The following is an 11708-nucleotide window of genomic DNA, read 5'->3' on the forward strand; positions in this document are numbered from 1 at the left end:
GAAGCACCTGTTTGGAAGACATTTTCGTAGATCAGACTTGTCTAGAAATATCATCACGTGTTATTGCAGAGAGGGAGGAATGAAGGAGAGGAGGAGGAAAGGCGGCCAAAGGGGGCCTGAGACAGGTAGAGGGAGAGAGGGAAGAAGAAGAAATTGAGGACAGGATGTCCTGAGTTTTAGAGGTGAAATGAGAAGCCAGAGCCGAGCAGAGGGCCTGGAAGGGAACACTAGAGGTGGAGACTGCAGTAGGATTGCCCCGCTCCTTGCAGATTTAAAAGAGTTTGGCTGTGTTGTTAGATGCCGCAGAGACGCAGGCTTGAATGTGGAGCCGCTTCTTGGAGAAGACAGAGAGTATGGGCCTCATTACGACCTTGGCGGAATGGGCTTAACAGCGCCGGTAATGGTATCGGTGCTGTTAAACCCATTCTGCCCTATTACGAGGTTCCCTTGCGGGACCCGCTCTGGACGTCTGGTCAGAACAGACGTCCTTTGCGGGTCCCGCAAGGAAACTAGCATGCTAACAACGGGCCCATCATTAACGGGCCTGTTAGCATGCTCCCCATTCCCATTGAGCCCTATGGGGGCTCAAATGGTAATGGGAATCGTCCGGGTTTGGGTTCCCTGAATGGGGAAATACCAGGCCCTCCAAAGTCTGAATGGTCCGTTAATTCCCTATTCAGGGAACCCGGACACGAGTTTGAAGGCAGCCATGCCCTTATTAAGGGCATGGCTGCCTCCAAACTCTTAATGAGGCCCTATGTATTGCTTTTGGAGCGGGCGGCAGGCCAGTTTGTCACAGGAAGCGCCCGATGTCCTCCACTTCCATTCAGCTACCCTGCACTTACGTTTCAGGGCAGCTAAGTAGGAGTAATACCAAGAGTTGCACTTGGAGGTAGGCTTCAGGTGGATCCACATGACAGGGGCAGGGATGTCCAGAGTGCTGGAGATAGAAAGATGCAGGTTGGCGAGGGCTGTGTCAGAGTGGGAGTCAGCCACAGGGGTAGGAGGAGCAGAGAAAGTGGAGGCAAAAGCAGCAACTGCCACTCGCTTCATGGGCCGAATAACCGAGAAGGAAGGTGGTAGTGCTGGGGTGGGCTTTGCCTGGGGAACACAAAGCTTCAGGTCGGAGGAGAGTAGAAAATGGTCAGAATTCCCCAAGCACCCCCGCACACAATGAAATGTGCAACTGCCCAGTCTGCATCCCCAATGGACAATGCAAGGATGGAGAAGCAAAACGTTGTCGGCCTTGTATGGCTTAATGGGCATGCATTCTGGGAAAGCCAAACTGTCAATGGGAAGGTATGTTTCCCTTTGATAGTGGAAGCCAGCCCAGGAGCACTCCCTTAGCTGCAGCAAACATCTGACAGAGCACTCAGTGTTTTCACTGGGCTGGCTCCTCGGCTCATCCAGTAACTTTAGAACCAATGTATTTCTTTGACAACTTTGATGACCCTTCTTCATGTCATATAACCTTAACTATACTGCTATTACCGTGATACTGTAATATGTATATAGAAAACAGGCCATAATGTTTTTTGTAATGGACTCAATCAGTAAGGGAAGAAATTGATATTTTCCTAAGCAATGCTGTTGCTGTTAATTTCTTTCGTGATCTTCAGGGGGCCTAAAATGGCAGACTGGCTTAGTAATAGTGCACTAACGTAGAGCAAACTTGTTTTGCCGTTCCCATGTATATGTTTGGCAAACAAGGAAGTCAACCAGCACCAAGTCAATATGCCAACAGGAGGAAACATGTGAAACCGGATGTGGAACAGTCGTAGTTGGGATGGAAAAGGTGTGTTTGTGTATCTGCACAATATGAACAGAATGTAGTTTCAATGTGTTAAATAAATACCACGGGTATTTATTTTCGTAAATATCGTTTTGTTGTTCCTGATGAAGAACTACATGGCATCTAAAAACCGACTGGGAATTAGTGCATTGATCCCAAGTAACCCACGTCTGGAGGGATTAACATCAAGTAGCACAATCTACATAACTATGTTAAACTGGATCATTTCATAGACGCTTGACCAAAATGACCACCTACCAGACCTAGCACAATGTACAAGCAGACACCTGACAAACTCAACTTATGTGACACTAGCACCAAAAAAAGTGTTTTCAAATAAAAAGGTGAGAAACAGAATACATTTTCCCTTTTTTCCCCAGCTCCCAGTATTGGTCACGTTCCCTCTGCTTCCTGCCATGTGTTTTTTATTCCATGCTTAGTTTACTCAGACAGTATGGTTTCCCTTGATGGTCGTTTTCACTAATTGCTAGGATTGGGTTTTGAGCCACTAACCTATGGCTCAAAACCTGGCACTACCATCTTGGAATCTGTTGGGGCACCTTTGGCATTGGCGCAGACCTGCATGCCCACTCCTGTGCCAGTAATAACATGTATGTATGTGCTACGTGCAGGCAGAACTGGGGAAGAACAAAGTGAGGGTGTAGGCCTCTTATATTTATATCGCACCAGAGAAGTGGTATTTCTGGTGTGATGAAAACAGAGAGGGGCTACTAGGCCACGCCGGCTCCAGCAGGGTGACCAGCCCCCACCCCAGACCAGCCCCTGGCCCCCTCAGAAAGGAGCCCTTGGCAGTGCGTTAAACACCAGTGGGAGGGGGATGGGAGGGGGATGGAAGGGGGTCAGGCAAGACCAGGCTTTGAATGACATATATGGCAATAGGGTACAGCCCGAAGTGCCAGCCATGATTCGAGGATGGGCCAATTTTTTTGACAGAATATGCCTGTTTTTATAAGTTAAAACACTGTTTTACGTGCGAGTGGGCGTGGTGATGGGGTCTGTGGGGAGTGAGGCAGGCCCGCAAGGAACATGGATCCACTACTTTTTTTCATACACTTCGACCACTGCTGTTCTGAAGCCAGGCTGATGGTCATGTAGACAACCAACAGATTCAGTGTGGAGGGTTAGCTGGAAGATGACCAGCTTTTCCAGAAGCTTGCCCAGGAAAGGAGTGATGGAGATCGACTGATAGCTCGCGAGACAGAAAGGATCGGCAGAAGGCTTTTTTTATAAGGGGGTCACAACGGAGTGTTTGAGGAGAGAGGGGAAAGATCCAGTGGCGAAAGAGTGATTACAGAAATCAGCCAAGGCTGGAGTGAGGGAAGGACAGTGGTCCTTGATAGTTCTGGAAGAGCAGGGAAGGACCTGTTTGGAAGACACTTTCATAGATCAGACTTGTCTAGAAATATCATAATGTGTTATTGGAGAGAGGGAGGAATGAGTGAGAGGAGGGGGAGAGGCGGCCAAAGGGGGTCTGAGATAGGTAGAGGGAGAGAGGGAGGAAGAAGAAATTGAGGACAGGATGTCCTGAGTTTTAGAGGTGAAATGGGAAGCCAGAGCCGAGCAGAGGGCCTGGAAGGGAACAGGAGAGGTGGAGAGTGCAGCAGGATTGCCCAGCTCCTTGCAGATTTAAAAGAGTTTGGCTGTGTTGGCCGCAGAGATGAAGGATTGAATGTGGAGCCTCTTCTTGGAGAAGACGGAGAGTATGTATTGCTTTTGGAGCGGGCGGCAGGCCAGTTTGTCACAGGAAGCACCCGATGCCCTCCACTCGGCTACCCTGCACTTAGTTTCAGGGCAGCCAAGTCACAGTGATACCAAGAGTTGCACTTGGAGGTAGGCTTCAGGTGGATCCTCATGACAGGGGCAGGGGTGTCCAGAGTGCTGGAGATAGAAAGATGCAGGTTGGCGAGGGCTGTGTCAGAGTGGGAGTCAGCCACAGGGGTAGGAGGAGCAGAGAAAGTGGAGGCAAAAGCAGCAACTGTCACTCGCTTCATGGGCCGAATGACCGAGAAGGAAGGTGGTAGTGCTGGGGTGGGCGTTGCCTGGGGGACACGAAGCTTCAGGTGGGAAGAGAGTAGAACGTCGTCAGAATTCCCCAAACACCCCCTCACACATTCAAATGTGCAATTGCCCAGTGTGCATCCCCAATGGACAATGCAAGGATGGAGAAGCAAAACGTTGTTGGCCTTGCATGGCTCAATGGGCATGCATTCTAGGGAAGCCAAACTGTCAATGGGAAGGTATGTTTCCCTTTGACAGTGGAAGCCAGCCCAGGAGCACTCCCTTAGCTGCACCAAACATCTGACGGAGTACTCAGTGTTTTCACTGGGCTGGCTCCTCGGCTCATCCAGTATAGGTGGTGGCATTGGCAGTTTGACACCCTTTCACCCATTATAGAGTAGCAACCCATGGTGTGTGTGTGGTGTGAGAAAGAGTAATCAGCAGATACATACCTGTTTTTGGACTCTGGAACAACAGAGCAGATTAACACCTGAGTTATGCATGCAGAAAGTAGGTATTTCTTTCCAGTGGAAAAAACAATTTAAAAAAAGACTTTTTCTAGCAAATTGTGTTTTACATTCCAACTTTAGAACCAATGTATTTCTTTGACAACTCTGAAGACCCGTATTCATGTCATTTAACCTTAACAATACTGTTGCTACTGTGAAACTGTAATATGTGTATAGAAAACAGGCCATAATGTTTTGTGTAATGGACTCAATCAGTAAGGAAAGAAATTGATATTTTCCTAAGCAATGCTGTTGCTGTTAATTTCTTTCGTGATCTTCAGGGGGCCTAAAATGGCAGACTGGCTTAGTAATAGTGCACAAACTTTATTTGCCGTTCCCATGTATATGTTTGGCAAAGAAGGAAGTCAACCAGCACCAAGTCAATATGCCAACAGGAGGAAACATGTGAAACCGGTTGTGGAACAGTCATAGTTGGGATGGAAAAGGTGTGTTTGTGTATCTGCACAATATGAACCAAATGCAGTTTCAATGTGTTAAATAAATACCACGGGTATTTATTTCCGCAAATGTCGTTTCGTACTTCCTGATGAAGAGCTCCATGGCATCTAAAAACCAAGTAGGAATTAGTGCATTGATCCCAAGTAACACATGTCTGGAGGAATTGACATCAAGTAGCACAATCTAGATAACAATGTTAAGCTGGATCATTTAATAGACGCTTGACCAAAATGACCACCTACCAGACCTAGCACAATGTACAAGCAGACACCTGACAAACTCAACTTATGTGACACTAGCACCAAAAAAAGGCTTTTTTCAAATAAAAAGGTGAAAACCAGAGGATTAATTTTCCCTTTTGTTCCCAGCTCCCAATATTGGTCAGGGCTCCCTCTGCTTCCTCCCCTGCCATGTGTTTTTTATTCCATGCTTAGTTTACTCAGACAGTATGGTTTCCCTTCATGGCCGTCATCACTAATTGCTAGGATTGGGTTTTGAGCCACTGACCTATGGCTCAAAACCTGGCAGTAGCATCTTGGAATCTATTGGGGCACCTTTGGCACTGGGGCATAACTGCATGCCCACTCCTGTGCCAATAATAACATGTATGTATGCAACGTGCAGGCAGAACTGGGGAAGAACAGAGCGAGGGTGAAGGCCTCTTATATTTATATCGCAGCAGAGAGGTGGCATTTCCGGCGTGATGAAAACAGAGTGGGGCCAGGCCAGGCTCCAGCAGGGGCGCAATGCCCCCCCCCAGGCCAGGCCCCGCCCCTTCAGAAAGTAGCCCTTGGCAGTGGTGTTAAACACCAGTGGGAGGGGGTGGAGGCCGGTCAGGCAAGATCAGGCTTTGACTGACCTATAGAGCAATAGGGCAATTCCCGAAGTGCCAGACATGATTCTAGGATGGGACCTTTTTTTGACAGAATAGGCCTGTTTTTAAAAGTTAATACACTCGTTTTAACCAATGTTATTAAGCAAATGTGTTTTCAAATGCATTCTTGCAACATATTTGACCAAAAACACCCCATTGGAAAGTACTCAAACAGTCTATTCTAGATAGTAATTAATGATACTGTATGATGGTGGGCCACTTTTCTTATTGGTGCCTTGATGGATTTTATGCCCCAGTCCGACCCTGGGCAAGCAGGATTTTGCTCTAAACATGCATGCAGCAGGAACCTCAGAGTGATTAGCATTCTGAGGGGCTTGCTTGCTCTGGACAATGATTTCTGCCCCATAGCCATGAAAACAGAAATGACCAGGGAGATGGAGGGCCATTCACACCTCAAAGGAGACAGAACAATTGATCAAGCAGGACACTATCTAGCAAGATCCTTGAACGTAAGGTCCTTTGGGTACCGTATCATGCAGTGGATGGGAAGCAGAGTAACTCTTACACCAAATAACGGAACCGACACAGAAAGATGGCAAAGTTTGTCTGTGTAATTATCAATTGTCTCAAACAGGGAGCTACACCAGACATCAATGGAAGTCGCACAAGCATTCTCAAAGCATTTCATAAAAAAATCACATTTATATAGTAAACATTTGTCATATGCGGCGTCATACTACGTGGCAAATACGAGAAACTTACGAGGGGTTGTGATATGTAGAGGAGGAGCCAAAAGCCTCTACTGGAAGTCCCGCCCCAACCCAGCCTATATATTGGGAAACGGAAAAAGTGAAAAGGTGACATCTATAATGATGCCAATAACACGAGCAGCCTTTGAAGCAAAGTACCCGTTGAGAAAACCTTTCTTTATGTATCCACGAAGAGCTGACAGCCTCTTGGGAAAGATCCCTGAAGATTGGGAGAAGATGGATCAAAGAGGAGACTGGTGACGTCACACAACATAAAGTTACACACAACGAGAAGAGATGACAGAAGAGAAAGTAAAGAGAACATATAGACTCCAATGACGAAGTAAAGAATTGAGTGACCTTTTACGTGCAAAATGAAGATTACGCGTGTAAAGGGCACGGAAGAAAATGCAAACCATTTTATAATTGTACAGATACTGTAACGCAAGTAGACCAAGTATTTGTGAAGGCTGGCTACATGTAGTGAATAGATTGCAGGCGGTGCCGCCAAGATCTATTCATACATAAGAATCTGGATGTTCCACATCGTGTTTTAACAAACTGGGATACCATGAGCAGGGGAGCTGAAAGTGTGGCGCAGTTAAGTAGCTGACGAGCAAGAAAGGGCCAAGGAGGCTTGTCTGGCCCAGTGTCAAAAGGCCAGTGCAGCTGGGAAACGGTTGTCTATTTTCAAGAGATACAATGAATGCAAGAGACGAGCCAAGCCCCTGCCAAGGTACAGCAAAAAGACAATGGGCCTCATTACGAGGTATGCCGGTAAGGGAAAAATGATGCCGGTATGTAAATACCGGCATCATTTAATGTTCCATAGCATTCTGACCCACAAACCCGATATTAACTGCACCGTTATTTACTGTGCCGCAAATAGCGGCATAGGCGCGTACACGCGCCTCTTCAGGCAGGAAATGCCGGCATGCCTGTAATAGGTGCCAATTACAACCCACGCAAACATGCAAATACCGGCATTGCGAACCCGGTAATAATGGGCTGCATGATGCCGGCAAAACAGCCATTGCGGACCACCCGCAAACAGCAACCAAGATACAAGGCAGCTGCCACAGGTAGACACAATCCCCACAGGTGGAGTCAAAGGAGGCTTTGCCAGTATGAACTGAGCACACCCACACACCACAACCCCCCACAGATGTAGGCAACGTAGAGTGGCCCAGTACAAAAGGAGCACACCTAGACACCACACCCCTTCCTACACCAAAATGCTACCACTAGCATTTGCAATCATGGCGCAGGAGGACATGCCTATACTGCTACAACTACAGCAACAACAACAACAACTACAGCAGCAAGAACAGGCAGCACAGAGGAGACGCAGGAGGGGTAGGAGGGTGAGACAGGGCCAGCAATAACCACCAGCGCAGCCACCAGCGCCTTGTAGGCAGCCACCAATCCCTCGCACCAGACCCAGCCCATTCAACCTAACCCCTGAGCAGATCCACACCCTGTACCGGTTGGACCGTGACACCATCACCACCATAGTGGACATGATCCAGAACGACATTGCCAGCCACATACAAATACGCACTTCCATCCCCCCGCTACTAAAGGTGCTGTCTGTGCTACACTTCCTGGCCACAGGCACCTATCTACACACAGTGGGCCAGCTGCATGGCATTTCACAACCACTATTCTCACGCATGCTGAACCAAGTGCTGGATGCCTTCCTGAAGCACGCAAGCACCCACATATCCCTACCATGGACTGCCCAGGAGATAGCCGAAACCAAAGTAGGCTTCCATGCACTGGCAGGCATGCCCAATTGTGTTGGTGCCATCGACTGCACCCATGTGGAATTGGTAGTCCCCCATGCCATAGAGGTGGTGTACCGCAATCGCAAGCAATACCACTCCATCAATGTGCAAATGGTATGTGACTCCACCAAGATCATCACCCATTGCTGCGCCCGATTTCCTGGATCCACACATGATGCCATGGTACTGCGCAACTACACGCTACCCCGTCACATGGAGCAACATGCCGGACCACGTGCCTGGCTGTCGGTGAGTTGCACAACAGGCCCATGGCCATGCTGTGGGGTACTCATGTGTGCGGATGCAGAAGGGGGGGCTACTGCACCCGGGTGGGAAAGGGGGGGATGCTTCACCAGGGTGGGAAAGGGGGGGTTAATAGTACACCTGGGTGGCAATAGCCAGTGAGTGGAGAATTAATGCAGAGCTAAACACTCCTCACCTGACCCAGCCAAACGGTACATGACACTTCACTGGGCCACATATCACAAATAATGCATATCGATGAGAACAAGTAAGAGGCACAACCAGGCCACCCTGGTGACGGCAAGCAATGCATGAAATGAATGAACAGGATGGCAAGTGTGGCAATGTGGGCAGTGTGACCATGCATAGTAAATAATGAACAGCATGAATTGGAGTCAAAACATTGTTGCACTACCACAGCATATCTGCCTCAGCATGCATGATTTCACCCTGCATCATCTATTGAACGCCATCCAGACTACCACACCTCATGACAGTATAGATTGCACCTAGATAACATTTTTTCATGCTTACAGGGACATGTTCATGGCCACACCAAATAGCTGCCGCCATGACTGTGCTGCCTGAATGTGGCAGTTCAGAGTGACACACACCTATTTGAATCTGCTTGCAGGTGATGGAGGATATCCCTTGAGGCCGTGGCTACTCACGCCTGTGCGTAACCCGCAGAACATCCATGAAGAGGAGTACAACCGTGTGCACACCCGTACCCGTGTTGTGATTGAGCAGACCTTTGGCCTGTTGAAGGGGCGGTTCCACTGCCTCAGCAGGTCTGGTGGGGCACTCCTATATAGGCCGGAGAAGGTGGCACAGATCACCATGGCCTGTGTCATGCTGCACAATATGTGCGTCTGAAGGAAAGTAACACTGCCACCTCACATTCACAGGCATGGCCTGGGTGAGGATGAAGGGGATGGAGACAGAGGCGAAGGAGTCCTCCTGCCAGTACGTGCTGCACGGGATAGACATGCTGTATGCCAATGCAAAATATACACAATCCATAGAACGCATGGACGATGTGAGTAATGTGGCTACGACACACTGAATCAGGACATGCACACCTTGATGTTCCCAATTGGCCCACTGTACACCAAACAAAATGAATGCACATGTCTGAAAAGAATGAAGTCCAAACAAGGATATGCTTGCACACTACGGTGTATTTCAATCAAACGTGATGTGGCGGACATAATACCCTCCCTCTCCCACCCCACAAACCCTCAAAACACCCCTGTGAACTCCCTCTCCCACCCCACAAACCCTCAAAACACCCCTGTGAACTCCCTCTCCCACCCCACAAACCCTCAAAACACCCCTGTGAACTCCCTCTCCCACCCCCCAAACCCTCAAAACACCCCTGTGAACTCCCTCTCCCACCCCACAGATGCAAAGTGTCCCCATATGTGCAAAGAACAGTGCTCCCTTCCCCAATGTGGTTCTCCACAATGTCATTGTCCGTGCATTCACTTCTTCGGAGGTTTTGGTTCGGGGGGTGCCATGGCCGACCGTCGTGCGCTCCTCCTCATCAGACGCACTGGACTGGATTGCGACGAGGTGGTAGGGGTAGTTGTTTCGGAAGTATCTATTGCCAATCCACTGTCTGTGGCAAGGTGTGGCCGCTGCATCTGAGCGTTACCTGCAAGGAGGGCCTCTGTCAGTGACCCCATGCACTCCCTGAAGGCACGCGTATGTGCCTCCACTGCAGCAGTATTGGCTGCAATAGCCGTTACAATGGCACTCATGGCCTCTTTCCCTGCTTCTACCTGCTGGTGCATGATTTGGAGAAAGACTCCTGCCGGGGCTCTACCCTTGGTCGGCGGGACTCCAACTAGGTGTCGTCCGCAGGTGTGCTGGTTGCTGGCCGGGTGGAGGAATGCAGAGTGGTGGCTTGCAGAGTGGTGGCTGGCAGGGTGGTGGCTGGCAGGGTGGTGGCTGGCAGGGTGGAGGAAGGCAGAGTGGTGGCTTGCAGAGTGGTGGCTGGCAAGGTGGTGGCTGGCAAGGTGGCGGCTGGCAAGGTGGCGGGTGGCAGGGTGGTGGCTGGCAGGGTGGTGGCTGGCAGGGTGGTGGAAGGCGCCTGCGCGGAGCCCTCGTCCGGGGCACTGTCCTCAAACAGCGCATAGTCTGATTCCCCGAGGTCGGAGTCATGTAGACAGGGATCATTGAGGCACTCCGCAAGAGGTTGGGGGCTGGCAATGTGGCTTGTGGTGGGTGTGCCAGACGTCAAATCTGCATCATCTTCCACCTCTGTGGACACAAAGTCCCTGGTGGCTGGCGGCATGGCTCCCACTGTTGTGGTTCTCTGTTGTTGTACAGTGGGTGCAGGTGTCCCCTGCAGGGTTGGTGCCTTGCGTGGCACACTGGCTTTGGCAGATGTCATTTCCTTGGCCTGGTGGGTTGTGGTGGCCCAGCTCCCCTTGCGTGCACTGGACGTGCTTGCACCCCTGTCCAGTGGTCCACCTTCATCATCGGTGCCTGGGGGATAGAAGAGATGCAGGTCATCAGTGATGTTGTCAAATGGAAGCTATGATGAATTGCGGTGGGATATGTTCATGCATTCAGCCATCATTTCATTTCTGGGTTGTTGCTTTAGGTATGTGGGGAATCAATGCATGGCTGGTGGGGTAGCATTAGTTTGGTCTCTGTGTGGTGGGTGCATGGGCAGGGTTGGGTCATGTGGCACCTCTGTTGGGATTGGGGTCGTCACTCAGCGTCCATGTGGTGCAGGGAGTGACAATGATTATTCTATGGATATGTTGATGCATCACCTTGCCCACTCTAACTTCCCCATCAGTTGGGCCACATCATGTGTCGTAATACGTGGTTGTGATGGTACACTCACCTTCCTCTGTGGTGATTGCTGCGCCGGCCTCCTGATCTCCGACCCCCTCAATGGATTCAGGGTCGATCAAACCACTTGCCGTCTCCTCCCATGGCATCAATTTGACTGGGGAGTGTGGGCCACCGCCTGTCGCCATTGCGGCATTCCGGTTCTCCGACAGGATCCTCCGGACACGGAGGCGGAGGTCGTCCCAGCGCTTCCGGCAGTCACGCACACTCCTTGGGGCGCTCCCCACTGCTGACACCCTCTGAGCGACCTCAAGCCAGACCTCTTTTTTGCGGGTTTGGGCCGCATGCTTTAGGTCTGTGCTGCGGATTATGTCAGCATGCTCTTCCAGGGTGTTGGCGAGCATGGTGAGCTCAGCGTCCGAGAAACGCTGCTTCCTCTTCCTCTGTGTGGATTTCCTGCTGGCCTTGGACATGATGATGCTATTCTGACACACGACGACACGGGAG

This window comes from Ambystoma mexicanum, chromosome 7p, assembly GCF_040938575.1.
Source record: "Ambystoma mexicanum isolate Mex_15411 chromosome 7p, UKY_AmexF1_1, whole genome shotgun sequence".
NCBI lineage: Eukaryota > Metazoa > Chordata > Amphibia > Caudata > Ambystomatidae > Ambystoma > Ambystoma mexicanum.